Genomic DNA, 27,857 nt, shown 5'->3' on the forward strand with positions numbered 1-27,857 from the left:
TGACAGAATATAAATGAAAATAAAATATGGGGTAAGTCCCTGAAGACACAGGGGGATAAGGTTTAGAAATGAAGGAAGATGAAGGTAAATCTCTGAAGGAAAGCTGCTGAGCACTGATATTACAGATCAGTTTTTTATTATTGCCAAATTTTGTCACAGTAACTTCTTTTGAAATTATCCAAACCTTTAAATTGATAGATTTAAACTATATTAGCTAAGAACCCTAAAACACCAATCCCAAAGAACATATGCACCCCAATGTTCATAGCAGCACAATTTACAATAGCCAAGAGTTGGAAGCAACCTAGGTGCCCATCAGTAAATGAATGGATCAAAAAACTATGGTACATATACACAATGGAATTCTATGCCACAGAAAGAAAGAAGGAGCTCCTACCTTTTGCAACAACATGGATGGAACTGGAAAGCATTATGCTGAGTGAAATAAGCCAGGTGTTGAAGGACAAATACCATATGATCTCACCTTTAACAGGAAGCTAAACAACAAAACAAACAAGCAAGCAACATATAACCAAAGACACTGAAATAGAGAGCAGGTTGACATTGACTAGAGGGAAGAGGGGAGGGAATTTCAGGGGAAATAGGAGAGGGATTTAGAGGAACCTATATAAAGGATACATGGACAACAACTGAGAAGGGTGGAAATGGGAGGGAGGGGGAGCATGGCGGGTGGGATGGGATGGGAGTAATAGACAGAAAACTGTACTTGAAAAATAATTAAATAAAAAACTATATTAGCTAAATGGGTTTGTGAAATATAGACTCTTCTTCATTCTCTGTGAATATATTTTATGACAATATTCAAATTCATAGTACTAGCATCAAGGAGTTGAATTCATTCCTATTATTTTCTCACAATATTTCCACAACTGCAGAGCTTTCCTTAAAATGTGATGGACTTATACTGACTGCTGTGGCTCAGTGGGTTGGGCATCATCTGATGAACCAGTTAGACTCCTGGTTGCCTAGGTTGCATGCCAAGTCTCCTGTTGGGGGTGTGCAGAGGCAACTGATGTTTCTCTCTCACATTGATTTTCTCACTCTCTCTTTCCCGCTCCCTTCTCCTTTCTCTAAAAATTAACAAAATATTTTTTAAAGTGATAGACTTCAGTGATAGACTTTTGAAATACTTCATGAATTTTAAGATAAAAAGTGATATGAATATCAAATCTGTTTTTGTTGTGTTCCTTTCTGTGGACTACCACCCCTTATCAATAAAGAGGCCACATGCATCACAATATAGACAGAGAAATAAATGTACTTTGGAAACAGAGAATGTTGTCTTCTTTAGAAAGGTAGACATGAAGTGGGGACCTTGATTTTCAGGAGAAAAGATAAAACAAGAGTTGTGTTTTGAAAGTTTTTTTTTTTATAAAACCAATACCCTACATATTAGAGGAGAAAGGAGCTCTACAAAGTAGGACGTGGGAAATAAAACTGAGCCAGGTTTCTGGAAATGATTTGCCTTTAGGAAGTGACTTCATCAGAAACCAGGAGAGCCACAATGCTAGATCTGGGGAATAATGGCATGATGTCAACACGTAGAGGCCTGGGTATGGAATCAGCACAGAGAATGTAGGCAGGCATTCATTGACAGGACTGTGCAGAGATGAACATGTCAATAATAAACACAGCAAGAGTATGCTGATCTCATCCTGTTGTCTGATGTGTGGCATCGGGGGAGTAGTGTTTGGGCGGGAAGTAAGCTCCTAGGTTTCTTTGGAAATTGAAAATGTGTGTAAGAAAGGAAAGTTGGTATTTGAATATCACAATTTCTGGTCAATGTCCCTCACCTTCCTCCCTTAATTAACCTGTTGATTCACATTATTCCTACAAAATACTTCCTCACCTTCTTGATTTCAGAAATCATATTTTTCACTTCAGGTCTCTGAGCTATTTTTCTCTTTATAATAAAGATCCATAAATAAATAAGCCGATTAAGTTTTCTACTTATTGGATACTTCAAGTAACTAAAAATTAAAGACTTAGTAAATATTTCTCTTACCACAAGTGTATTAAAAACCACCATTCCTAGATAAATGAAGATATATTTTATTTTTTAACAGATTTAATAGCAATTTTTTTCTTTTGTTTATCATCTTTCTCACTTGACTAAGCATTGTCCTCTCCTTGGATATCTTTTAGAATAAGCACACTCAGGAAACATTACCTGTAAACAGAAATAATTTACAGAAGGTGCCTTGGACACTCTTATAAGAACTCAATACTATTCTTGCAAAGAGCCCATAAAACTCCAATATATGTGGCATGCAATCTTTGGAACTTCAAAATCTTTTCACCATCTAATCCTGACAAATAGCTTCTTACATTTGACCAAACTGCTGCAGTCTCAACTCTGTTGATGGATACAGTGAAAGCAGAGGTACTGACTCCCTACAGCCAGTGTCTGAGCAGCAGACGTGGAAAGGACTAGACCCCATCAGGGCAGGACTCACTAACTGCAGGGATAACACACTTCAAGCCAATATAAAAGCAGTATCTACCACAGGAACAGCAAATTTAAGCAAAGCATGCCAACACCTCTTTGTGCTTCCATTTTAGTTTTTATCAGTAGCACCAGTCTTGGTCTCAGAAGCTGTGTCTATATAGCAATGCAGACAGCCACTATACACTGATAATAGACAACTCAATTAAATTTCACTGATCTTCTTAGAATAGTTTGTTTGCAGAAACTCTTGTTCAGTCTAAATTTCACAGGGCACTTTCTAGGATGCTGACTCACCAGAACCCTTAGCAATCTCTGGATTTCAGATTTGGGGCTTTTTAATCCCTTGACAGTAAGTCTGCTTTGACCACTCTTACTCCTTGCCCATGTCTACCTAGTGACATATCCTTCTAGTAGATATTGTATTCCACCCTTGAAGGAAACAGCTTATGTCTTCAAAATGATGTCTAAATATAATTATTAATATTTAGTATATAAAAGGTAGATAATAGTTTGTGATCTACTAAAATAGCCATGATTATATTAATGGATCATACTACTGTGGATTATATAAGTTACAGTTCACTTATTTCCCTAGGGTAGGATTTTTTTTTCATGTGTAAAGTGTCACTGGATCTTCTTTTCAAACTTATTTTTAATGGTCTAATTTCATTTCATCTTATAGAAGAATTTTAAAATACCCTGTTATCTTAACATTTTTTGTACCTCTGGGAAAACTACAGAAACCAACTTTGGAGACAGAAATTTTGTTTTTATAAGTATCTAAAATAAATCTATGTCATGACTAATGTAACAGTATGCCTGTAGATATTCCCTTTTGAAGTCCAAGGAGAGTTTGAAATAAAAGACTCTTAAAAGCCACAATTCCTATTGTATTAGCTGCATGCCTCCATCACCCTGTAAGTCAAATAAACCTAGCTCAGAGAAAAACTTCCACAAACACTCGTTAGGTCATACTTCACTAGAATCACCCCAACTCTTCAATCCCATTGTTTTTTCCCCCATTATTCCATTTATCCATTAATATCTTCTGAAAACATGGAACATTTTCCAACCTCAAGACTTAATATACAGCTACAATAATACAGAGAGTGTAGTATTGGAAAAACAAACAAATGGGACAGAATAGAGAACCCCCCATAACTGTAATCAATTGCTCTTTGACAAAAGAGCTAAGGCAATACAATGAAGTAAAGATATACTCTTGTACACATAGTGCTAGAACAATTGGACAATCACAGGCAAAGTAAGTTAATTTTTTTATTTTTAAAATAATTTTATTGTTTTTAACTGCAGTTGTCTGCATTTCCCCCCTGACCCCAGCCAAACTCACCTCCCTCCCTTGCTTCCATCCTCCCCCTTGTTTTTTTTAAAGATTTTATTTATTTATTTTTATACAGAAATGAAGGGAGGGAGAAGGAGATGGAGAAAAACATCAGTGTGTACTTGCCCCTCACGTAGCCCCCAACAGGGACCTGGTCTGCAGCCCAGGCATTTGCCCTGACTGGGAATCAAACTAGTGTCCCTTTGGTTCACAGCCTGTGCTTAATCCACTGAACTACACCAGCCAGGGTCCTTCCCCTTGGTTTTGACTATGTGTCCTTTATAGTAGTTTGTGAAAGCCCTTCCCTCCCTTCCCCACCCCTCCCCTCTGGCTATTGTTAGACTGTTCTTAATTTCAATGTCTGTTATATTTTCTTTGCTTTTTTCTTTTGTCGATTATGTTCTAGTTAAAGGTGAGATCATACGGTACTTGTCCCTCACTGCCTGGCTTATTTCATTTAGCATAATGCTCTCCCATTCCATCCATGCTTTTGCAAAAGGTAGGAGCTCCTTCTTTCTTTCTACTGCATAGACTTCCATTGTGTAAATGTACCATAGTTTTTTGATCCACTCATTTGCTGTTGGACACTTAGGTTGCTTCCAGCACTTGGCTCTTGTAAATTGTGTTGCTATGGACATTAGGGTGCATAAGTTCTTTTGGATTGGTGTTTCAGGATTGCTAGGGTATAATCCCAACAGAGGAATCACTGGGTCAAAAGGCAGTTCCATTTTAGTTTTCCAAAGAAATTTCATCCTGTTTTCCACAGTGGCTGCAGCAGTCTGCATTCCCACCAACAGTGCACTAGGGTTCCCTTTTCTCCTCATCCTCTCCAACACTTGTTTGTTGATTTGTTTATGATGGCCATTCTGACAGGAATTTAGACACATACTTTATATCCTTTCTAAAAATTAGCTCAAAATGGATCACAGACCTAAATGTAAAACACGAACTATAAAACTCCTAGAAAATTCCATAGGCGAAAACCTAGATGACCTTGGGTATAATGATGCCTTATAGATACAACAAAGGCACAACCCATTAAAGAAATAATTGATACACTGAACTTCGTTGAATTAAAAACTTCTTCCCAGTTAGAGACAATATTCAGATAAGTAGAAGACAAAATACAGACTAGGAGAAAACATTTGCAACCCTCTCATCTTATAAAGGACTGTTAATCCAAAATATGAAGAACTCTCTAAACTCAAGAAAATAAATACGTAGATTGTTTATCTTCAGTCCTGTGAATTTTTATGATACCTAACAAGAAACAAAATTATTTTGTTCCAGGTCCTCTGCCAATTTTAACTGAACAGTTTATTTGGTGTTGAGTGTATGAGTTATTGATACATCCTGGCCACAAACCCTTTGTTTGAACTATTGTTTGCAAATATCTTCTTCCATTTGATTGGTTGCCTTTTTGTTTTATAGGTAGTTTCCTTTGGTGATGGCCAACAGATATATGAAAAGATGCTCAACTTTACTAATTATTTGGGAAATGCAAATCAAAACTATAACCAGATAACTTCTCATACCTGTTTGAATGGCTATCATCAACAAGACAAAAAAACAAGTATTGTGGAGAAAAAGGAACATTTGTTCACTACTGCTGGAAATGTAAATGGGTACAGCCTCTATGGAAAACAGTATAAAGGTTCCTCAAAAAACTAAGAGTAGAGTTGCCATATGATCCAAAGTCCCCTGTTCTGGGTACCTTCCACAAGCTTTTGAAAACATTTATTTGCAAATATATGTGCATCCTTCTGTTCATTACATTATTCATGGTGGCCAAATACATGGAAACAACTAAATTATTCTTTGCTAGATGGTAATATATTTCGCACACCTTCTTTATCTAATGGTATATATGTATATATGTGTATATACGTACATGCGTATGTATGTCTCACATATTCTTTATCTAACCATAGATGTATGTATATACATATATATATGCACAAACACACACAATGGAATACTACTCAGCCATAAGAAAAGAGGAAATACTGCCATTTATTTACAAGGACATGGATGGACCTTGAGAGTATCATACTAAGCAAAATAAATCAGTCAGAGAAAGCTAAGAACCATATGATTTCACTCATATGTGGGATATAAATTTACAGACACAGACAAGAGTATGGATTTACCAGCATGAAGGCAGGTGAAGAATGGTGCGAGGTAAATGGGGCCAAATGTATTGTGACAGCAGATTATTTGACTTTGGGTGATGGGCACACAATGCAATATACAGATCATGTGTCATGGAGGTGTACACTTGAAACCTGTATGATCTTATTGATCAATGTCACCACAATGAATTTAATTAAAAAAATAAAAAGAAAAGAAAAAAGTATTTTGACATTGTCAGGAAATTATTTAAAGCAAGGGATGCATAACTCCAGGACCCTTGTAACACATATCTATTAAAAGAAGGATTATTTTACCTGGCTGGCGTAGCTCACTGGATTGAGCGCGGGCCTGCGAACCAGACGATTGCGGTTTGATTCCCAGTCAGGGCACATGCCTGGGTTGCAAGCCGGTTCCTTGTAGGCTAACTACCAGCAGGGGATGCACAAAAGGCAACCATACATTGATGTTTCTCTCCCTCTCTCCTTCCCCTCTAAAGATAAATAAATAAATAAAATCTTTAAAAAAAAAAAGAAGGATTATTTTTAATCTTAGATTCTGATATGGTTATACAGAAATGAAAAGCTTAAAAGGCCATGTTGCAAATATATAAGAATTCACATGCATTCTGCTTAAGGCGACTGATCAAGGACTGTGAAAAGGACATTGGACTGTGTTTTTCCATCTGAGGGCTGTGTGATTACGTATATTGTTCCTCAACCCAGAAGAGGAAACAGGTTGGTAAGTTGGATACGGATATCACAAAGTCAAGTAACACTAGGAAGTTTTTATTCAATTATTATTAGTTCAACAGCTCTAGGATTAGGAGTTCAACGCTTTGATTTGGAGAGCACTAATCTGGCATGACAAGCTTAACTATTACCAAAGTGCATGTTTTGATTCATGCTGAGCTAATAAGATAAGTGGTTTTATGCCCTGAGAAAACAAGTGTTTGTTTATCTCTTTGTAGTCTTTGGTTTCAAAGTGCCTTGATTTAGGTATCTATTAAAAAGCCCATTTAAACTTTTTGGTTGAAAACTCATTCTCAAACTGAGTCAGATTCTAGATATTCATTTTTTTCTTAATGAAAAATCTTCACCTATTCTGAACAATACAGTATTCAAAATATTTTCCCTAGTTTTAAATATACTTTTATAAAGCAATATATTTTCAGTATTATTTTAATGAATTCCAGTAAATATTTGAAAATTGGCTTATTGATGTATTTTTTATAGTAATGATGGATTATTTAGTGTTTGTAGTGTCTATATATCCAGTGTTTAACCATTTTATGTGGGCTTGTAGTTTTCTTATGTTGTCCCTTTAAAAGCGTTTCAAAGAGGCCAGTGAGTTGTTGATCCAGGCCTTGGCACTGGGCATTACTGCAGAGATCTCAGTGTCCTTCAGCTTCTACTGCCAAAGAATGATGTAAGCCATTTGATACCATTATTTGGCTCTGGGGACATCCAATATGGTGCCCTTGGTACACTGGGGCTTAGCACACATTTTAGAATCAGCCTAGATAATAATTGCTGGTATTTTTCGTCATACATGTTCTGACTAGTTTAACGATTTAACTATTAGTACTATTTAACTTTAATAGTACTAATCAATAAAGAGAAAAATTTAAATCAAGATAATATAATTAGCTTCCAGCAATGTTTGAAGAATCGGCCTAGATGTTGATACTCTCATTTTCTTCCAACAGTTTTTGTTGTAGTAGGTGTCTACTTGCTGATCACTTATTCTTCTGTCTAAAAAGCTGGTTTATCATCACAGAATTAACAGTATCTTTAAATGCATCTATAGGTTTTAGAGAGTGACTTGACCAGAGCTTTTTAAGAAAGCATTAAAATGGTATACAGATTTCTGTGCTTTATCCTGGTTATGCTATAAATTTAGTTCTACAGTCTGACCTCAACCCCGAATTCCTTTTTCCTATTTTTGTTATGTTTAAATTGAGACAATTTTCTTAAGGCCTTTTATGCCTCCAAAAATTCTACAAGTTTATGACTGGTTATAAAATCTATACTTCAGATGAGCTATTTTTGAGAACATATGGCTATTAAAAACATAGGTATTATTCAGTGTATTTTCAATTTGACATGATAACTGCTGTAGTGTTAATTTTAAGACAACTAGAGAGGGAGAAAACACCTTTATGTTTTCTATCAAATAAAAACTCATTGCCATATCAATTCAGTTTCTGATTGTATATTAGTTAAGATTCTTTGGTTTCAAGTAACAGTAGCAGAAGCATCTCCCAAAACACAGAGGCAGAAATGCACCTGGACCCTGCAAGGAATGGTACCAGAGCCTGAAGAGCCACCCAGAGACCTGTAGCAGTCACAGTTGATATTTCCCTCTAAGCAGCTCCATCTATAGCTATTAGCTTAAAGAGCATGTTTTCAGAAGCCCTTTGGCTTTCCCACCTTCCTCCAATGTAAAATATTTTCTCCAGTTATACTTCCTTCTTTCAAGGGTCTTTGCTTTTTTGGTATTTAAGAGAATTTCTGCCACATATGTATTTTATCACTGTACTTATTTATGTTCACTTGACTGTGAATGTAAGCTCTCAAATGCATGGGTCTTAACCATTAGGTTTCTTAATGTTTCCCACACAGCTAGCTCTTAAATGAATGAAGAAGAACATTTGGTCCTTTTTATCCTTACTGCTCTCTGTATGGTCAACTGCATTTTTTCTCTACATAAGCATAGGTTTGCTTCCTTATTTTTCCATACATGGATGTCATTCTGACCATTGATCATCTACTTATGAATCCTAATTTCCATCCTTGAGAGCATCACTGTATGATAATAGAATGTAAGGGATGAAAGAGCTTCATCTGGCCTCATTCAAATGATGAATTAAAAATAAAAATGTTTTCAGGGTACAGTGAGAGATGTGAAGATTACAATAAAAGCCCCCACACCCCCAATTAAATTAGGGAGAACAGGATCATTCAGTCTCTTCTGAACACGAAGAACACTGATGCACACAATGCACAAATTTTTAGCTCATACTATGTGCTCTGTACTGGTGCTAGGTATTGTGAAGGATTTAAACAGCAACAAAAAAATAAGAGTATGATTAATTCCTGTTCTATGGAACCAAAGTCAAGATCTACATAAACTAGACAGTTAAAAATTAAACAGAAAAATGGCCTTCTAGGATCTAAATAATTATGGATGTTTCTCTTTGGAAAATTTGATTTATAAAGGCCAATTCTTTGATAAGGTACACCAGCTATATGAAAAAGATTACATATATACACTAACATGTGGAAAATGATAGTGTTTAAAATTTCCAAGAGAATATATGTTACTGACCTTTCTGTAATCATTCTTGTGTGTAATGTGTATCAGAAGTTAATAGAAACTAATATAGTGGTTATATGGGTGGGGCAAAGAATAATGAGGTAGAAGGATAGCAGTACAAGCTACTTTTTTAACAGTATAACTTATTGCATAATTCTGAATTGCTTGACAAAATTTGGACACTGAACTACTTTTTCATTAAAAGAGATTCCTACTACATTGAGTTAGTCTAGAAACAGCCTTTGTTGTCCTGAACTTAGGACATATAGTAATAACTTTTATTTGGTAGAGCAATCAAGCTTTATTTCTGTGGATTGTGTAATCATCTAAGAAAAGAGTTCTGCTGGAAACAAGTTACTGTGATTTGCTCTAAGAATCAGCAGTAATAGAGATCACCAATAAAACAAATGCCTTGATTTTGTCTTTCTTCCTGTATTATTACAATGTTATTCATGTTTTTAAATGGTTCTCTTCAGAGACTTATGGCCAAGGGGGAGGCATAGGTAGATACATTTTGCTTCTTCACAAAACCAAAAGAAGGTTAAAAAGTTTAAAAGCTGTTAGGAGTATATCCTAAGAACCCTGAAACACCAATTCAAAAGAACCTATGCACCCCGATGTTCATAGCAGCACAATTTACAATAGCCAAGAGTTGGAGGCAACCTAGATGCCCATCAGTAAATGAATGGATCAAAAAACTATGGTACATATACAGAATGGAATTCTATGCAGCAGAAAGAAAAAAGGAGCTCCTACACTTTGCAACATCATGGATGGAACTGGAAAGCATTATGCTGAGTGAAATAAGCCAGGCAGTGAAAGACATATACCAAAGGTGAATATGATCTCACCTTTAACAGGAACCTAAACAACAAAACAAACAAGCAAGCAAAATATGGCCAAAGACACTGAAATACAGAACAGGCTGACAGGGACCAGAGGGAAGAGTGGAGAGAATTACAGGGAAAAAGGGGAAGGATTCACAGGAACAAGTATAAAGGACACATGGACAATAACTAAGGTGGGGGTAGAAATGGGAGGGAGGTGGGGAGCACTGGGGGGGGGGGGTGGGCAGGGATGGGAATATGAGACAGAAAACTGTACTTGAACAATAATTAAATTAAAAAAAATTAAAAACAAAAACCAACCAGAACTGCCAGAAAAACAAGCTATAAGGAAGTCCAGTAATCAAAGAGTTAAAGAAGAAACATTCATCCAGACTGCTAGAAAGGGCAGGGAGGATGCAAGACAAGGCAGTGGCTGGCAAACTGTGTGGTCCCACACTTGTGCGCTGATAAAATGAGAGGAACGTCTGGGGAATGAGACAGACCTCACAACCCAGGGTTCCAGTGTGGGAAACTAAAGCCTCAAAAACGCTGACTATAAAAATCAATGGGATTGCAGCTGTGGGAGGAACTCTTAGTCTCTCCGGAGCATCTGTTGGAGAGGCCCACAGGATCCTAGAATGTGCCCAAGCCTGCCCAACCAGGAATCAGCGCCAGAATGGCCCATTTTTCTTGTGGGTAGCAGGGAAAGTGACTGAAAGTGGGGTAAGAGCTGAGCAAGTGTCATCATTCCCTCTCTGTCCCCTCCCCACACACAGCACCACAATGCAGCCAAGTGCATTGTCCCACCCTGGTAAATACCTACGGATCTATGCCTTACAATGTGACAGATGCACCAAAACAGAGAAATGTGGCCCAAATGAAAGAACAGATCAAACCCCTTAAAAAAGAACTAAGCTAGAAAGAGATAGGCACCCTATCAGATGTAGAGTTCAAAACCCTGGTAATCAGGATGCTCACAGAAGTGATTGAGCTCGGTCACAAAATGAAGGAACAAATGAAGGCTACTCAAAGTGAAATAAAAGAAAATGTACAGGGAACCCAACAGTGATGGGAATAAAACTGGGACTCAAATAAATGTTTTGGAACAGAAGAAAGAAGTAAACATTCAAACAGAACAGAATGAAGAAATGAGAATTCAAAAAAAAAATGAGAAGAGGCTTAGGAAACTCCAGGACAACTTTAAGTGTTCCAACATNGCCAGAAAAACAAGCTATAAGGAAGTCCAGTAATCAAAGAGTTAAAGAAGGAACATTCATCCAGACTGCTAGAAAGGGCAGGGAAGATGCAAGACAAGGCAGTGGCTGGCAAACTGTGTTGTCCCACATTTGTGCACTGATAAAATGAGAGGAACAACTGGGGAATGAGACAGACCTCACAACCCAGGGTTCCAGTGTGGGAAGCTAAAACCTCAAAAACTCTGACTATAAAAATCAATGGGATTGCAGCTGTGGGAGAAACTCTTAGTCTCACAGGAGCATCTGTTGGAGAGGCCCACAGGATCCTAGAATGTGCCCAAGCCTGCCCAACCAGGAATGAGCACCAGAATGGCCCATTTTCCTTGTGGGTAGCAGGGAAAGTGACTGAAAGCGGGGTAAGAGCTGAGCAAGTGTCATCATTCCCTCTCTGTCCCCTCCCCACACACAGCACCACAATGCAGCCAAGTGCATTGTCCCACCCTGGTAAATACCTACGGATCTATGCCTTACAATGTGACAGATGCACCAAAACAGAGAAATGTGGCCCAAATGAAAGAACAGATCAAACCCCTTAAAAAAGAACTAAGCTAGAAAGAGATAGGCACCCTATCAGATGTAGAGTTCAAAACCCTGGTAATCAGGATGCTCACAGAAGTGATTGAGCTCAGTCACAAAATGAAGGAACAAATGAAGGCTACTCAAGTGAAATAAAAGAAAATGTACAGGGAACCCAACAGTGATGGGAAGAAAACTGGGACTCAAATAAATGATTTGGAACAGAAGAAAGAAATAAACATTCAAACAGAACAGAATGAAGAAATAAGAATTCAAAAAAAATGAGGAGAGGCTTAGGAAACTCCAGGACAACTTTAAATGTTCCAACACTTGAATAATAAGGGTGCCAGAAGGAGAAGAGGAAGACCAAGAAAGTGAAAACTTATTTGAAAACACAATGAAAGAGAACTCCCCTAATCTAGCAAAGGAAATAGACTTTCAGGAAATTCAAAAAGCTCAGAGAGTCCCAAAGAAGTTGGACTGGAGGAAGCACACACCAAGGCCCATCATAATTACATTACCCAAGATTAAAGACAAGGAGAGAATCTTAAAAGCAGCAAGAGAAAGGGAGATAGTTACCTACAAAGGAGTTCCTATAAGGCTATCAGCTAATTTCTGAAAAGTAACCTTGTGTGCAAGAAGGGGATGGAAAGAAGTATTCCAAGTCATGAAAGGCAAGAACCTCCATCCAAGATTGCTCTATCCAGCAAAGCTATCGTTTAGAATGGAAGGGCAGATAAAGTGCTTCCCAGATAAGGTCAAGTAAAGGGGCTCACCATTCAACCTTCATTATATGAAATGTTAAAGGGATTTATCTAAGAAAAAGAAGATCAAAACTATGAACAATAAAATGACAAGAAATGCACAACTATCAACAATTGAATCTAAAAAACAAAAACTAAGCAAAGAACTAGAACAGGAACAGAATCACAGAAATGGAGATTACATGGAGGGTTATCAGCAGAGAGGATTGGGGGGAGAATGGAGGACAAGGTACAGGGAATAAGAAGCATAATTTGTAAGTACAAAACAGACTGGGGGAGGTTAAGAATAGTATAGGAAATGGAGAAACCGAAGACCTTATATGTATGACCTATGGACATGAAGTAAGCGGGGAGGAATGCTGGTAGAAGGGGTGGAGAGGGAAAAAGAGGAGAAAAAATGGTACAACTATAATATCATAATTATTAAATATACTTAAATGTAAAAAAATAAATGCTCTTCTACTAAATTTAAATACATGCCCTAAACTAGCTCTTCTTTTACTAATTTTAGAGCAATTAGTTAAGAAAGTTATAACCTTGTTTCAGTCTCTTACTTTTTTTCCTTTATGAAAGATTTCCTCATACTTTCCTCTTGGCACATATAAGAATCAGGGGATATATACCCATGACACCTAATAAAAGAAATTCACAAAAGACAGTTTTTAAAAAGATGGAGAAATAAGTGGATGCAGGCATTCTGGGGGTGAGGTAGAGCATGAATAACAAAACAAAGTGCTGACATCTTCACATGTTTGCTTCAATTCAGGGGGACCAGTTCGCAACACAATGGGAGAACCTGGGGGACATTACATTAAGTGAAATACACCAGATATGGAAAGAAAAAACTGCATAAAAAAGGTTAAATACATAAAAACAGAGTAGAATGGTGGTTACCAGGGGTTGGGAGGTGGAGGAAATGGGAGATATTGACCAAAAGTTCAAAGTGGCAAATATGTAGGATTAATAAGTCCAGAGATCTGATGTACAGAATGATGACTACCGTTAATATTATATTAAATATTGGACATTTTCTAAGAGAACATTTCATGTGTTTTTATCACACACACACACAATGGTGTCAATGTTGGGGAATATGTCAATTAGTTTGACTGGCCTAATTATTTTCTCTGTATATGTATATAAATCATGTTGTATTCATTAGGTATATATAAATTTTAAATGTATAGCTCACTTATTCTATCTAAATGAAAAGTAATTGTTTCAAGAGTAGTAGATAAACACATCTTTTTGTTGTTGTACATCTAATATTGTCATCCTTTAACAAAACATTTTTAAAATAACAACTTTTGAAGTAGATATCAATTTTTTTGTCAGTAGGTTAGTGCCTCCTGGTTTTCACAGTGATATTACGGCACTCTTAGTGGATTATAAAGGTTGACCACCTCTTGTGCAAGATGCACATGTATCATCTATTTTCTTAAAAGCAAATTCAGTACACAACTTCTCATTAATTATGCACTTATTTATATTATTAAACTTATTGTTGTCAAGTGTTAGTTGCAAAAGAATATAGTGTTAATGAACAGCAAAGTTATGGATTTATACCATATCCAAAATGATAAAACCACTTTAATAAGAAAATTTGAACCCCACAGTAGACACTGATGGCAGAGCTACTCAACCTCTATTTCCCACGTACGCTTCATATGCACATGTAACCATGACTTCCCATGCCTTCCCCTTACCCCACTAACTGGCTTCACGTGGCTCTCAGGCAATAGCAAGAGCCATGGTACAACCAGCTGGAATACCTGGTGATCAGCATGGACAGTGGATCTGAATACTTCTTTAATATTATGCAAAAACAGAAAGAGTCCTTTATCTCCAACTGCTTATGTCCAAGAACACCTAAATTTATCAGCAGGCACTTTGCATGCTGTCCTTGAAAGGGTATTGTATATGTTCTATCTGGTCTGGAAAGGGTAAGAAAGCTACGGAAACAGGCTCATAAATACAGGGAACAGGTTAATGGCTGCCAGAAGAGAGTGGGTGTCAAGGGACTGGGCCTAAGCAGAAAAGGGATTGAGAAGTACAGACTGGAAGTTACAAGCTAGTCACGGGATGCGAAGTACAGCATAGGAAACATAGTTAGTAATGTTGTCACAATTACATATGGTTCCAGGTGGCTACTAGAAACAGCAGGGGGAACACTTAGTGAAGTATACGAGGGTCTATCCACCATGCTGTATACCTGAAACTTCAAAATAATATTGACTGTAAACTATAACTAAAAAATATTTTTCATTTTAAAGAGAAAAATAGAGTATTGCAACTTTTAGATTTAAACAAGTATCCAACTGCAAACTTTGCCCACTGCCTATACCACTATTTGAGACCACGGCAGACATTCTAAATATGAAATAGAGGCCGATGAAACTCACTGCTGTGTGTAAGAAGGGTCTCAGGCATAGACCATGATGTGCCCAGGGAAACGGTATGTATTGTTACTCTAGTGATAACCATGGTTAAACAACTGGCAGTGAGCAGAGGCTGGTGTTGCTGAACCAAAAGCTAGTAGAAGAACTTGACTTATCTATGAGTAAAGAATTGAGGGCACTTAGAAAATAACATCGGGAGGGGTTCTCTTTTAGTCTCTTCAGGCTGCTCTCGAGACAGAACAATAAGAAGCTAGGACATTCTTCGTTAAGTGGAACAGGGAAACTGAGACAGGTAGCTGAACACAGTGGCTGAGCAATTTACAGCCAGATACAGGAGGTCACCTCTCTAGAGATACCATTAGGCCTCAGTTGTATTTCAGCTCCAGGCCCAGAAAACCAGCAGAACAAGATGAGCAATGCCAGGACCAGGTGAAATGACTAAAAATCCTCTGCCCTGGCACTGACCAGTCAGTAGAGACCATGATATAAACCCTCATCCTGCCAGTCTTAATTTGTATGCAGAGTCACCTCTGGGGACTGCACATCAGCCCCAGATGTCATGTCAGATTTGGTTCAGATACTTAATGCTTGCTGAGATGATACAACCATCCTCCTTCCTATTTCCCTGGAGTACTTTAGGAGTTAGGAAACATTTCTGATAACAACCTCAGAATACACAGAATGTAATTATCCTTTTTTCCTAGAAGGTTCCTCACTTATACTACTCAATGTAGCGACATTTTACCAAGGCATCCTGCCTCTCACTCTCTTTCTCGTAGAGACTGCCCTTAGTGAGTAGAAGTGATTTTCTTGTGCTCCTGTATTCTTTGTGCTGAATAAGTGGATAAAAAAGTTTTATCTAATAAGGCAGCCCATCAAAAAAGCATAGGTGTCACAACTGGAGCCTCAAATGCTTTCAGCTCTTTTATTCATCATCTCTATTAATAATTAAATTTTCATGTCTGTTTAAGCTCATGTGATCCATTTCTCCTGCCTCTTCATTTATTGCACAGGTTAAAGAAGAGAGTCCACATCAAAAATGTAGGAAATATAAAACAAACATTACTTATGCTGATGCAAGCACCACATTGGGATCTTTTATTTGCCAAGAAGACTTCTTCCTTCTGTCAAGGAACATGATTTTACTTTAACAAATGAGTTCTGGTTTGACCAGAGTGAAACAAATATGCATCATAAGTCAATGTGGAAAAACAAATACTTCGCCGAACTGTATTAGTTTCTGGGGCAAATCTAAGGTGCTAGAACCTCTAGACATTTCCAACAAGCAGGGTGAGTCACTTTAAAAATGAATGTTTTAGAGTCTAGTAAGGAAAAAGACAGCCCATCAATTTTGAAAATAACTTCAAATAAGGATGAAGAGGCAAAATAGCCAACGGAAGTTCCATTAACAAAGAGATGCTAAGAGAATAAAGGACAGCATTTAGAATAGGTCAAGACTATAATTGTGTCTCTCAACCAAATACATACAACCACCCAGAGTAAAATTCTTTGCTGATGGGAGAAGCTATGGTGAGGGGATCTGGCCTAGAGGTGTATGAGAAGGTACACGAGCCTACAAGCACCATGTAAGTAGCCACTGGAAAAAGAGCAAGGAAGAGTAGAGTGCTGTTTCATAGACGCCAAGGGCTGGTAATGTTTCAAAGAGACAGAAATGGTCAATAATGCTGAGTGCTTCTATGATGCAAAGGAAGAGGAGAGCAAAAATAAATGTCAGTTAGATCTAGCAAAATAAAGATCAAAGTTGTCTTGATGAGACCCAAATAAAACATATATATTCTTACTGTTTGATATAATCTGAGAAGCTACAAATCATGTGAGTCATAAAGAACAAGGAGTAGTTAAAAATCATTTATTTTGGTACCTTAAAGCTATCTTTGAATTCTACCTCCTCCTGCTACAGGTTCATGATGTTGGATAAGTTTATAGTCTGTCTAATTATATTATTTTTAATTTCTAAAATGGTGAGAATACAATTCCTACCTGAAACACTAACTGTGAATATTAAATTAAATGACAAGTGATAAGTCAGGCACAGCACCAAAACCAATAGGAACACCTAAATATAGTAACTACAAATAATGGTGGATTGAGTTAAAAATTGTAAAAAAAAAAGATTATTCACTTAGCAGCTTTGTCTTTAACAAGATGGCTACTTTATATATAGGGACTTCATCACATCATTATATGGATATGAAAGAGAAGAGAATGTAGTTATACAATTCCCTCTTATGCAAATTAATTTAATTAGATAGTTATAAATATTAAGAGAAATTCAAAAGAATAAACCCTTTTATTGAATCTGAATTTCAATCTCTCTTTCAGCACATGCGAATTTCTACTGTTAGCATCGAGCAACAAAAGATACTTTTCTGTGTTAGATGCTATTTTCTTTATAGTAGATGAAAGCAGATAAACTTAAAGATTTTTGAGCTTTTATCTGAAAATGAAAACCCAGATTTCAAATAATATAGCCTCCCCTCAATTTAGTATTATAAAAATACTGTCACTCTACAAAAGACTTTGAATAGATACTTTACAAAAGATGAAGGCCAAAGAATCAATATGCAGATGAAAATGTTCTCCTCAGGAAAATGCAAATTAAAACTAGGAGTATCACCACACATCCATCAGAATGGCTAAAATTTAACAATGGAAAATGCCAAGTATTGGTGGTAATTTGGAACACCTTAGAACTCTCATACACGGCCGGTATGACTGAATTGGTACAAGCACTTTGGAAGTATTTACTCAAGCAATGCATACAACCCAGAAATTTCTTTCCTTAGGCAATACCCAATAGAAATTCATAGATGTGCTCACCAAAACACACATACTGTAATGCTTACAGTGGCACAATTCAGAGTAGCACTAATGGAGTTAGACGAATGTCCAGTACTGTGGATGGACCCCACAGACAGTGACCCCACAGGAAGCCAGAGACACAAGAGTATATACAATATGATTGTAATTAAAGTATAAGAATTGTAGAAACAAATCTATGTTTTAGAAGTCGAGTCTGGGGTTTGAACAATAATCTCTTAACCTTGGATCTGATTGCAGGGCTGTGTTCAGTTGTGGAAATTCAGGAAGATGCACATTCATGATGTGTGCACCTGTCTTTATGTATTATGTTTCAATTATAATTTTAAAAATATTGTCAGCAGTTATGCAATAATTCCATTTCCTTAAAAATTTGTTATTAAACTTATAAAGTTATTTTAATGAAGACAAAAGAGATTGAGTTTTGAATCCAAATTATTCCATCCCCAAACAAATTCTTTCCATATTTTCAGAAAAAATATATTATTAAGTATTTGAGGGAAATAGCTGGAAAATATTGGACAAATCCATTCTATTATTGTTTCTGTATTTTATCTAAGGATAATTAATGTTCTTTTTTTTTGCTAGTTTCAAAACTTTGAACTGTTACCTTTTATCCATTGTTTTGACAAAAAAAAGACAAGTAAATTCAATAAAGCACATTTTTAAAGTCCATGCTTACCTTGGATTTTATTACCTTGTCAAGTGTCTCTACTTATTAATAGTTCAGGTTCTATATGACCATTTTTATTCAAAGTAACACTATACACTATCAGGTAAGACCATATGTAGATGCTAAATAGAGAAAACTATCTTTTGCTCTGTATTTACAATGTTTTATAATTTGAACTTTTATAAATGAAATATTTTATTATCCAAAAATGATCCATATAATTATGTTCTCTATTTAATCAGCTGTGCTCTATTCAATTAGTTATTAACAGCAAACAAAAATATATCCCCCCAATTTTTAAAAAAATATTGAACAAATACTTTTTATGTGGAATCTGAAAACGAACAAACCAAACTAGTTTCAGAGATTTAGAGAACAGGTTGCTGATTGCCAGAGTCAAGGGGTAGAGAAATGGGTAAAGGCGGCCAAAAGGTATAAACTTCTAGTTATAAAATAAATGCCATGGCTACATACTTATTTTAAAAATAATGAATTTTAATTCGTCAATTAAGTAAGTAAGTAAAATCACTGGAGAAGGGATAGGCTCACCACCAGTGAGAGTCCTCCAAGTTAGAGCTCTGATACCACTTTCAAGGGGGTTACAAGATACTCCTGCTCCTGTTTTGACTTCAGGAACTCAGTTCTGTCCCTATGGGTTCTTTCATCTATTCCGTACAATCCAGACATGTTTAAGGCATACATTGATGAGAGGCTCAACTAATGATCTTGAGGACTCATTGGCTCTAATTGGTCTGCATACGCAGCCTAAATCAATGACTGCAGCAAGTGCAAATGCAGTGTGCTAATGGGCCTAGGCTTGGGTCACGCCATGCCATGTCCTTGGAATGGCAGCAGGAAACCCATTCAAACCTACTCTATGAAACATAGGGGGAGAGAGGGATATACCTCCTCCTCATCATTATTGCACATTGACTGCATGAATTCTGGTCAACTCAAAACTGGAATGTCTTCTACACATTATTTGGGGCGGCACAGATACTTCTGCCCTGATTATAGACACCTCTGTTAAGTATGTGTTCATCACAGAGGCATATTGGATTCATGGATAATAATCTTGTTCTCTCAATACAAATATCAACACTACAACAGAACCAACAATAGTTACTATTTATCAAGCAACCACTCTTTACCAATTGTATTCTAGGTCTTCTACATTTGTCTCATTTAATCTTATACATATAATATATAAATATTACCACTCTCATTATGATGAGATATACATTCAGAGACCCTAGAGAGCATGTCTGGGTTTTCATGGCTGATAGAAGATTAATATTTTACACTTAAGCCTGTGTGTCTCTGAATTCTAGGTGCTTAGCATATGCACACAAATAGCTTTAAATACGTATACTTGAGAATATGATCATTTGGGAAAATATCAGAGACAAATTTACAGTATCAGGATAGTTTCTAATATAAGAGATAATCTGGACCTAAAAATCTTACATACTTCTTCACTTCCTACTCTTCAAAATAATATAGATTTTGTTTTCCTCCTCAGAAGGGAAAAAAATCAGATTATACACTGAAAATGGAAATGTCTTCTTTTTTAAAAAATTTAATTCTTGTTCAAGTACAGTGAAAGTGGAAAGGTTTTCTTAAACAATATCAAATTGGAAAAAAATTTTAAACACACAGGAATGTTCTTTTATAAAACAAGAAAGCCTATATATGTTAAATATTTGCCTCTCTGAATTTTTGCCAAGAACGGAGAACATTTCCCTCTCTTAAGCATCCTGGGTACTTTCTCGTGATTAATGACTTAGTCACGGTTCACTGGTTTCAGTCTTCACAGAAGGTAAAGGTTCCAGTTTGTAAAATTATATTTGCCAACACAGAGAATATAATATTTTTAAACATAATATTCTGGGTTTTTTTATTGTACTAAAAACTTTACATGAGATTTCTTTGACTATAAACTCAGCATCAGTGGCATGTTTAATTATAACTTGTAACTTAAGCTTAATGCCAGTCTGTACATGAATAAAACCATCTTTAAAGATCCTTTGCTTTTGGTCTCCTTCACACAATTTCCAGAGCAAAAATTCCTCCTTTCTTCCAGCATGATCTACAGAAATTTATAAATTCTCTTTGCAATCTTTCAATTTTCCTAAAGCCTCTCATAAAAACACCCTCTATATCTGCTGGTATCCCAAGATGTGAACAGGATTTCACATTGACCCGTTTGGTCATTATGCAGAGACTGCCCTTAAGTACCTATATGGGCCTCTGTAGATACGGTTTCTTTAGATATATGTAGATGTGAGACCTTTGCTATTGGCAAATGTTAACATTGCATGGAAATAGCTGTTATAGATAGTAGGAAAAAATGGGTTCAGGATTGATGGGTTTTATGAAGAATATTTGATCCAGATTGGACAAACTATCCATTCCCAAAGTTATATATTCATAATCACTTACCAAACTTTCTGCCCTAAACAGAATGGCCTATTTGCTACCCCTGAAAATATTTGCTCGTTTTTGATTTTAGGTCTGTCATCTCAAACTACTCTCTCCCTTCTCCCTGTCTCTTATCTTTCCTTCATCCCAGTGCTAACCAAGCCCAACACTGCTTAGCTTCTGAGATCAGATGAGATCAGATCGGGTGCGTTCGAGGTGGTACGGTATAGACATTATCTTTCTTAATTGTAGATCAAAACACTACTTATNAAGCATCCTGGGTACTTTCTCGTGATTAATGACTTAGTCATGGTTCACTGGTTTCAGTCTTCACAGAAGGTAAAGGTTCCAGTTTGTAAAATTATATTTTCCAACACAGAGAATATAATATTTTTAAACATAATATTCTGGGTTTTTTTATTGTACTAAGAACTTTACATGAGATTTCTTTGACTATAAACTCAGCATCTGTGGCATGTTTAATTATAACTTGTAACTTAAGCTTAATGCCAGTCTGTACATGAATAAAACCATCTTTAAAGATCCTTTGCTTTTAGTCTCCTTCACACAATTTCCAGAGCAAAAATTCCTCCTTTCTTCCAGCATGATCTACAGAAATTTATAAATTCTCTTTGCAATCTTTAAATTTTCCTAAAGCCTCTCATAAAAACACCCTCTATATCTGCTGGTATCCCAAGATGTGAACAGGACTTCACATTGACCCGTTTGGTCATTATGCAGAGACTGCCCTTAAGCACCTATATGGGCCTCTGTAGATACGGTTTCTTTAGATATATGTAGATGTGAGACCTTTGCTATTGGCAAATGTTAACATTGCATGGAAATAGCTGTTATAGATAGTAGGAAAAAATGGGTTCAGGATTGACGGGTTTTATGAAGAATATTTGATCCAGATTGGACAAACTATCCATTCCCAAAGTTATATATTCATAATCACTTACCAAACTTTCTGCCCTAAACAGAATGGCCTATTTGCTACCCCTGAAAATATTTGCTCGTTTTTGATTTTAGGTCTGTCATCTCAAACTACTCTCTCCCTTCTCCCTGTCTCTTATCTTTCCTTCATCCCAGTGCTAACCAAGCCCAACACTGCTTAGCTTCTGAGATCAGATGAGATCAGATCGGGTGCGTTCGAGGTGGTACGGTATAGACATTATCTTTCTTAATTGTAGATCAAAACACTACTTATAGAAATCAAGAAGCCTTCAGATACTGTCAGCTGTTAACGTAACCATTTGAACATTATAACTCCATGAACAGTCCCTGATTAATTATAATAAAAACTACACTTGTACCTATGAAAGTCAGAGCCTACCAATTAGTCCAAGACTAAGAGTTCTAGAAAAGGCAAATAAAATTGTGGCAGGTAATATAGTCCAATATTTCTCTGAGTTCTAAGTGGCAGACGCTCTGGTGGGCTTTGGGTAAAAAGTAAATGAAAGAAACATAGCCATTATCCTCAGCAAACATAGTTTATAGTTGAAAAGTAACATCTGTCCTGGCCAGGTAGCTCTGTGGATTAGAGCATGGTCCCCACATGCCAAGGTTGCAGGTTCTATCCCTGATGAGGGAACATAAAATATTAAGCAATGAGTGTATAAATAAATGACACCACAAATAGATATCTCTCCCTCTGTTCTCCAAATCAATAAATAAAAAATGAAAAGTAACATCTACCAGATGATCACATTCAATCATTATAAACTGTAACACAGTCAAAACCTGTCTATACACTAAATTGGAGAGGAGAGTTTTATTCAGTCTTGGCATTGTGTGCGTGTGTATGTGTTGGCTTCCCTGCAGAAGATACATCTGAGATGATATTTGAAGGATGAAAAAGAGTTAGATCAAGAGAATGCGGTTATCTTAGGCAGACAGAATGGCCTGAGCAAAGCCCTTGAGGCAGGAATAAGTACGATATTGTAGGAAATGTAGGAAGGTTGACTTTTGAGTTTTAGGGGACTTATGGAAGATAATTGTGCTACAGTTACAGTAGACAATCCATATGTGACCCCTTTGGCGTATTGAAGAAATTGATTCTTATCCAGAGAGTTATAGGAAACAATAATGGTTTATAATCAAGGGCAGGACAAAATAAGATCTACCTTTTTAATGAGCACTAAGACACTATGTAGAGGACAGACTAGAATAGCTAGGATAGTACGTATTTCCTGGTATTCTAGGAGGACCTTACAGTTTTCCAGGTCAAAATGATAGCTTGAATTACAGGAATGGTGCTGAGGAAATTCAGAGAAAAAGGTTTTGAGAACTGGGGTTTCCCAAAAGGGTTTGAGAAAAAGGGTTTACTACACCTTTGAGGTGTAAAAAAAACAACAGAATTTGATGATGAATTGATTATTGAATTAAGACAGAGACAATGTTAATGATATCGTAATTCTTGCCTTCAGTTGAATTAAAAGTGCTAGCATTCATTGAGAAAGGATACTGAAATTGAAATACTTATTTTGTTCTCTGTTATGTTAGTGTGGGGAAGGTTGATCATTTTTTTTTTAAGTTTGAGTTTGAGGAGCCTTTGACCAGATTTTGATGAACAATTAGCTGTGAATGCTCGCAGCAGGGAGAAGAGATAGAATTCGGAAGAGGTGGCGCTAGGTGAAGAAATAGGCATGGATACATCCATCTCAACAGAGCACGGTTTTTCATATTACACATTTTTGGTTCTCTGTCTAGTTTTCATATATTAAAACTTTTTACATTAGTTACACTCAATATAGGGCAATGCAGAATGGTTAAAATATGTGCAAGTGTCTTCAGGAAAAATAGGGGACATCTATCAGAGGAATAATTAAGACTGTTATTCAAACATACATTTTACAGACTTGCAGTGTATCGAAACTTCTTGTATTCACAAAAGTACCTTTAATAATCATACGAAATGCTAAAAAGGAGCTGAGTGAGCCTCTATCTCTGGAATCACTAAAAGCAAGCCTGGAAATAGCAGTGGAGATTATATTGTAACATTTAATAGAAGCAATTTTGTGACACATGACTAATTTTCTCCCTCTAATTACTATCCACCCCCACACAAAGTTGTCTCCTCTATAGAAAAGGAGGGGGTGAGTTTCTGCAAGCAATACAGAAACTCAGAACAGCAACAAAATCACCTAGGTGAGCCCTCAACTCTCAAAGAGAAAGAAGGAGCGACAAAAACAACAACAGCAGCAGCAGCAGCAGCAACAAAAATCCCACCTTGTTAGTAGCTGCAACCCAGGTGCCTTGGATGTACCTGATTGGGGCCTAGGGACTTGAAGGCTCTCCTGCCAACTTGTTACATTTTCACAGCTAACTCAGAAACTTGAACGCCTACATTTTTGCCATTTATTATTTTACTGAACTCAAAGGAAAATGTCCAGTGAGAAGTAGGTGCATTTTCTCCTGTAAACTAGCCAAAATTCCAGTTGTAGAAATAAAGTCTTTGCCTCCTTGGCCACTCTGCTTCAGGTTGCACACACGGATTCCTTAAAAACAACAAATCCCTGTTATGCAGTGCTGGACAAGTGGATTTTCAAAGACTTAGATTTCTTGTGTTTTGTTTCATGCATCAGAAACACTCTAGTACAAAATAATTTGTAAGGAAGGTAAGACTTTTTTTTTTTTTAGTGAATTGGATATTGATTTAAGAGAGATCCTGGTTGTGCTGTCTCATGCAAAAATTGAGCTGTCAGTAAGAGGAGGCTCCGTGGCATTTCCCAAAGGTCCTCGTGCTACCCTGTATTTGCCTTGAAAGCTTCAGGATAATTTACAATCCTCCATCCTCTCCCCAGGAAACACAAACAAAATGCACCCCCAAAATGAAACAAACTTAGAATGTGTTTCTGTATGTTACTGAAACTTTCTTTCAGTACATCCAAAGGCTCGGCCTTTGAGTTCCTTGCTCTCCTCATCTTCTAAGGTCTTTTTTCCCTCTCAGTTCAATCATATCTACTATAGTAGCCCCCCTTACCTGTGGGGCATACATTCCAAACCCCTCAGTGGATGCCTGAAACTATGGATATATGTTTTCCCCATAAACTGTGGCTATAAGTTTTCACTTAAAGAAAGCAATTTACAGTTTCTCACTGGCATATCTGAGTTTTCAGTATCACTACTTGTGTTTTGGTCCATTATTTAGTAAAATAAGGGTTATTTGAACACAACCTGTGATAGCAGGACAGTTCATCTGATAACCAAGGGGGCTGCCAAGTAACAAACAGGCGGGCAGCGTACACAGTGTGGGTACTCTGGACAGAGGATTCGTGTTGCAGGTGGGTGAAGTGCGATGCCTTTTGCAAGTTTTCATCACGCTACTCAGAAGAGTATGCAGTTTAACACTCAAGGCTTATTTATTTCCATAATTTTTCATTTAATATTTTCAGGTGCCTGAAATTATGGAAAGTGAAAGCACAGAGATTGGGGAACTCATCTTTTCCCTTAAATAGTCTAGATCCCATTATTATAATCCTCCCTTAAGAATATCTTGCATCCATTGCTCCCTTCTCTCTCTATTTGACTCTGGAAAATATCCAGTCTTGTTAAGCATACTACCATATTTTGGGGACTATAAGACGCACCCACATTTTCGTCCCAAATTTTGGGGGAAAGTGCATCTTATAGTCCAAATGTAGCTTTACATTTACATTGGCAAAGTATTATGTTATTTGTGTCATTAAATATCTTACCACATTTTTTTGCTTCAACTTTTTAAAATTTTTCTCCTCTAAAACCTAGGTGTATCTATGGTCCAAAAAATCTGGTAGTTGCCTACTTTGCATTGGCACTCAGGCAACTGAAACTGTTAAAGTGCTCACACACACACACACACACACAGGCTTACTCATGCTCCTCAAGTTTGCTTACCAATTTCCAAAGTGGTCATTTCACATCTGTTTTCCCACAAAACTTCGCTAGCCATGATTCCCCCCAAATCTTGCCTCCTACTTTAAGAAAATAGAAATGATCAAAGAAATGCTGAATGAAGTGTCCCTATTCCCCTCAAACAGCCACCCTTCCCCTTTCTCTCAGAGAGGTCTCCTCTTGTCTTTTCCAGATACACCTTTCATCAGTTCTGCCCTCTTCCTTCTGAATGGCAATGTCCTCCCTCTTTTCTGAACAATCCCAAACTGCATACAAACATTCTAGTGTCTTCCACTAAAAACTCTCTTTGCCTTTACATTGCCCTTCAGCAACCATCTTATTTCTGTGAGGAAGTGTCAACAAACAGAATGTTTACACATCTCTGATTTCACATTATTGTTCTCTTGGCAGTTATCAGCATTGCGGACTTCTTTCTCCTTCAGGAAAGGTTTCCTTCTCATTATCCTCTCTTGATGCCCACCACCCTCCCTCCCCTCCCCCGTTCCCATGATGCCTCTGTGTCCTCTTCCTTGCTGGTTCTACCCTCCGTTCTTGATGTCTAAATATTAGTTTCCCACAGATCTGTTCCATGCTCTTCTTTTATCTTTATTTTTATATATTTGAACTCTCTCCCTAAGTGAAGTTAATTGATTTTGTGACTTTAATCTATATCTTCCCCCAAGGTTATAATCTTTATTCATAACATTTTGCTTACGTCTTAATTTGGGTATCGCCTACATAACATCTCTACTGGATGTCTAATATGCATAGCAAAATTAACATTGCCCAAACTGCAAACTAGCCAAACTTCCATTATGATTATTTCAACCGCTGAGTTAGCTTCATATAATGCCACCCTGATTCCACTCCCACCACACCAGAACCAACTTCTCTGTTTATGAGATAAGGCATCACCCATCTTTTCACATCTTGGAAATAGCTGCCATATTATTTCCTGTTTCAGCTGTACCTTCCACTAACTTGCCTGTCATTTTTTCATACTATCTGCTTAAAAGAAAACCTTGACCGTGCTTTTCCACAAAGGATTCTGAGCTCAGGAAAATCATTAGTAAAGATGCATAAACAACAGCATCTTAATAAAGAAACCTAGTTTTTATGCACTGGTCCTCTGTTAGAATTCAGTTTCTTTTATGAAATTGATTTTACTAAAATTTTAAGAAGTGAAATTTCACTATAACTATTCTAAAACAAAGGTGAGTAAAAGTTAAGTTAATGCACATTCCCAAACAGGCATGGGATAGAAGGTGAGAAACATAAGGAACTGTGGAATAGTTATTATTTGTTACCTACATTTTCTGCTTCCTGTTTATTTTCTGTATTGATCTACATCCAATCAAGAGGCAAAAACCACATAGCAATCTAAACAGGGAAAGTTTAATATAAAAAGGAAGTTATGATAAAATAGTAATGATAAGATGAAAAGAGAATTCTAACCAATGTCTTACTGCTGACAGAGAGTAACCAAGGAAGCACAAACTTGAAAGGCGGTCCCCCTCTCTAAGGCAGGGTTCAAACCTCATTGGAGGAGGTATGCTAACAACCCGCAGTGTGGCAGAGACCTTCACTCGGTAGTCTGGGCCACAGGTGGTACACAGTCAACTGTCCAGCAGAAAGAGATCCTCCAGGCATAGGCCAACCAGCCTGGAGCAGGCAACCCAGCATGCTGGTCTGTCAGAGCACTGTGTTGATAAGAGGCCTGGAACAATTGTTGTTAGGAGGGCCTTTGGACAGTGATCACAAGTCAGGACAGATCTCTCCCGGAGCCCAAATGCTGCCAGCCAATTTATTCCTAAAAGAACTGGTAATGCCCCAGGGTTTATCACCACAACCTTGACTAACCAGGGTGAGGGCTAAGCCTCCCCTTTCCCCCATTCCTGAGCTGGGGAAGGAAATATCATTTTAAATAAAAAGTGGTCAAGTCAATTCCTTTTGGGGGTGTGTGTGTGTGTGTTTTAGTCAAATGTTTAATTCCACTGGATGCATACATGTTAAAGCATGTGACAG

The 27,857-nt window shown here is 37.0% G+C and overlaps 1 long non-coding RNA gene across 1 annotated transcript; it reads left to right on the forward strand.

The window, feature by feature from the left end:
- Nucleotides 1–5,134: 5,134 nt before the first annotated feature.
- On the forward strand, nt 5,135–25,714 carry LOC118993607 (uncharacterized). Its single transcript, XR_005067888.1, has 3 exons — nt 5,135–5,145; nt 16,970–16,972; nt 25,604–25,714. It is a non-coding gene; the product is annotated as an uncharacterized LOC118993607 (long non-coding RNA).
- The last annotated feature ends 2,143 nt before the right edge of the window (nt 25,715–27,857 follow it).

The sequence above is a fragment of the Sturnira hondurensis genome, unplaced genomic scaffold (genome assembly GCF_014824575.4).
Source record: "Sturnira hondurensis isolate 20B ecotype Veracruz unplaced genomic scaffold, ASM1482457v3 Scaffold0000880, whole genome shotgun sequence".
Classification (NCBI taxonomy): domain Eukaryota; kingdom Metazoa; phylum Chordata; class Mammalia; order Chiroptera; family Phyllostomidae; genus Sturnira; species Sturnira hondurensis.